Source organism: Sinocyclocheilus anshuiensis, unplaced genomic scaffold (genome assembly GCF_001515605.1).
Source record: "Sinocyclocheilus anshuiensis isolate Anshui unplaced genomic scaffold, SAMN03320099.WGS_v1.1 scaffold112, whole genome shotgun sequence".
Lineage (NCBI taxonomy): Eukaryota > Metazoa > Chordata > Actinopteri > Cypriniformes > Cyprinidae > Sinocyclocheilus > Sinocyclocheilus anshuiensis.
The window spans coordinates 2,704,642-2,708,569 of NW_015557175.1; positions in this window are offsets into that span (position 1 = coordinate 2,704,642).

Sequence of the window (3,928 nt, forward strand, 5' to 3'; positions counted from 1 at the left end):
ACTGTGTATATTTATTATGTATATATAAATACACACACACACATATAATATAAATTATATGAATATAATTATAGACGTAAATACATGATATATTTATTATCAAAGTATTTTCAAAATATATACTGTATGTGTGTGTATTTATATATACTTAATAAATAAACACAGTACACATACATATATTATGTAAACAAAAACTTTTATTTTGGATTCGATTAATCGCGATTAATCGTTTGACAGCGCTAGTTATTTTATATTTTTTTCTTTAATAAACACTTAAACAAGCTGGATTTGATCTGATTTATCGCTCATAATCATCTTGTGGCTTTATAATACTGTAAGTTCACAAAGGGTCTCTTGGATTTTCTTGGTACGAGTTCACACGTCCCAGAATCCTTTGTGTCAGGACTCCCGTTCCTCTGTGTTTGACTGTTTCACGTCAGCGAAGCAGATTTTCCCTGAAGCTTATAATGATTGCTAACAAGCGGCTGGCGTCATACACGCGCTCTGGGTATGGAGTATGAGTTCATAGCTAAATAAACGTCACCTGTGCTGTACGCATGCGTGGATGTGGTGTGTTTAGCTGATCCTGTAAAGTGCAAATGTCACACGTTTGTCTTAAACAGCCTTCATCAGCTGATTGGACAGACGGGTGTCTGCGGTTCAGAACTCCTTCTCATCGATCCCAGAATCCTGTGCGCTCTTGGTGTCGGCACTGAGGGGCGAGATCACAGCAGTGCTGATTTCACCGAATCTCTCCACGACACACTGCGCCGTCACACGCGCCTCGGGGTCGTGATCCCAGCACTCCTCTATAGTGGAGCTCAGCAGATGAATGCCCTGAGAGAGAGAGAGAGAGAGAGAGAGAGAGAGAGATACCAGATAATGATATCAGGAAGTTAAGAGGAAACAGTGTAAAAAAATTTAAATTTTTTCAAATTTAAATAAATAAATAAATAATAAAAATAAGATTAAACTAAATGCATAAATACATGATTCAAATAAATAAATGAAGTATTAAATAATAAAGATTAAAAAAAAAATTACATTAAAATAAATACATAATTAAAACAGATAATAAAAACAAAAGATGACAACAAATAATAAAAATGAGTTAAATAAATACTAAAGACAAATAAGTAAATAAAAATAAGATTAAATTAAATATATTAATGATTTAAATGAATGATTGTAATAAATAAAATTGATTTAAATAAATCATTAAAATAAATAAAAACAATGGGTTAACATGTGCTGTCAAATTATTCATCGCGATTAATCGCATCAAAAATAAAAGTTTTTGTTTACATAATATATGTATGTGTACTGTGTATATTTATTATGTATATATAAATACACACACACACATATAATATAAATTATATGAATATAATTATAGACGTAAATACATGATATATTTATTATCAAAGTATTTTCAAAATATATACTGTATGTGTGTGTATTTATATATACTTAAAAAACACACACATGCATTATGCAAACAAAAACTTTTATTTTAGATTTTTGTTTTACTGTGTTTAATCTGTCTCCTTGAAATGAATCTGTAATGTCAAACTTAGACAGGCAGTGGTAAAACTTGAGAATAAGTGAAGGTGTATCTTTAAAATAAGTGGAAGTTACTTGTATGCAGGGCCGGATTTACCTCTTATCGTGACATAGGCAAAACACATTTTTGTTTAAGTTGAACTGCTTCAAGAACCCCGCTACTGAGAAATGTCATGTAGCTTTTCAGCTGCGAAACTATTTTATTGATCAATTCGCGGGGCATCGCTGACAACAAGTTTCTGTTTGTGTCTCTTCACGTGAGTGCCTGTCTGTGTGCGACTGAGCGAACGGGAGAAAAAATGTGTGATTTCCGTAGGTGGAAAACATGGAAATAATTTGTCATTTTTTACCCTATTGTTTGTTATATTTATTTGCTCAATGTATTCTGGGGTTTTGGCTATTTTACTGTTGTAGATAGCCCATAGTATAACAAAAATAGTATATATCTCTTCATTGTGTCTGGGCCCCCCTAGACGAGCGAGCATAGGCACATGCCTATGCGTAAATCCGGCCCTGCTTGTTTGTTTGTTTTTTCATATCAACTCTTTTAATTTAAACATAATTTTAAACATGTCCTAAGTTCTTAGGTCAAAATGCAAAGTGGAATATCCCTGATCTTGGTCTTAAATTAAAGGGGTCATATGATGTTGCTAAAAAGAACATTATTTTGTGTATTTGGAGTAATGAAATGTGTTTATGTGGTTTAAGGTTAAAAAAACACATTATTTTCCACATACTGTACATTATTGTTTCTCCTCTATGCCCCGCCTTTCTGAAACGTGTCGATTTTTACAAAGCTCATCGGTCTGAAAAAGATCGCATCATATGACCCCTTTAATGGTTCACCCAAAAATGAAAATTTGCTGAAAATGTACTGCCTTCTCAGGCCATCCAGGATGTAGATGAGTTTGTTACTTCATGGGAGCAGATTTGGAGAAATGTAGCATTACTTTCTCACCAGTGGATGCTCTGCAGTGAATGGGTGCCGTCAGAATGAGAGACCAAGCAGCTGATAAAAAAATCACAATGATCCACAAGTAATCCACACCACTCCAGTCCATCAATTAACGTCTTGTGACGTGAAAAGCTGTGTATTTTCAAGAAACAATTAATAATTTAAGTGTTTTCACTTTAAAGCATCGCTTCTGGCCAAAACACGGGTTCATAATCCATTATCACTTCCTCAAGTGAAAAAGTCCATTCCCTGTTGTTTCTCACATCAAAATGCTCCCACGTATTTGTTCAGAACTCTTTTAGACTGTTTTTGCTTGTAAACGGTGCTTGATCTGTGCATATTTTTAACTATATTTCTAATTCCTTCATAGTCAAGTAATATTATTCTGAAGCATCTGTACTACAATTACTAACTTATGAAGTCTGCTGCATCGTAATCACTGATCGAAATAAAACTTTACACTGCATATAATGATTTAAGTTTAACTGAATGAATGATTTAAGTTTAACTGAATGAAATCTGCACTATAATTCTTCCACATGGGTCTTGTAAGTTTTGCTAGTAGTACCTCACCCTGTCTTTTCATTGAAATATGCTTCTTACTCCTGTATAAAAGTTTGCAGTAATTATTAGAGGTTATACAAATGAATGACTTAATTTTTGTGTTTGTTTTACAATGTATGTGATGAAATTACAAGAGAATACTCTCATTCTGACGGCACCCATTCACTGCAGAGGACCCATTAGTGAGCAAGTGACTGAAATCTGAAACAAACTCATCTGCATCTTGGATGGCCTGAGGATGAGTTAATTGTCAGCAGATGTTTACATTTGGGTGAAATATTTCTTTAAGTCAGCTCAGGGAAAGGTAAAATTATAAATAAATGTATGAAATGACACATTGCACATCCTTTCCGCTGACCACTTTTACACTTAAATATAATGAAAAAAGGTCATGTTCTACCACATATATTAAACTGAAATTTATGAATTGTTTACAAATATTTTGCTTGGCTAAAAGGTCGTATAAAAGACAGCTTCACACGTACATAATAGAAAATGAAACATTCTGCACAGAAAAATGCTTTCAAAATATTCATTTTTCTTTTTTTCGGTGTGAAAACATTGACTAAAACACTGCAGGTAGTAACAATGGCAACCAGATTACAGTGAACAAACAACTTGAAATACAAAAAGAAAGCCACTTGTGTTTTCACTGGCAGCTTATTTCTGTGGCCGGGAACTGTGGTAGTATTTGCTTAAACTCTCTTAAGACAGTGACATGATTTGCGCACACATAATCTAGAATGAACGAGACATCCATCACTACTACTGATGGCTGTAAATCACACACACACACACACACACACACACACACACACACACACACACTCACACACACACTCACAC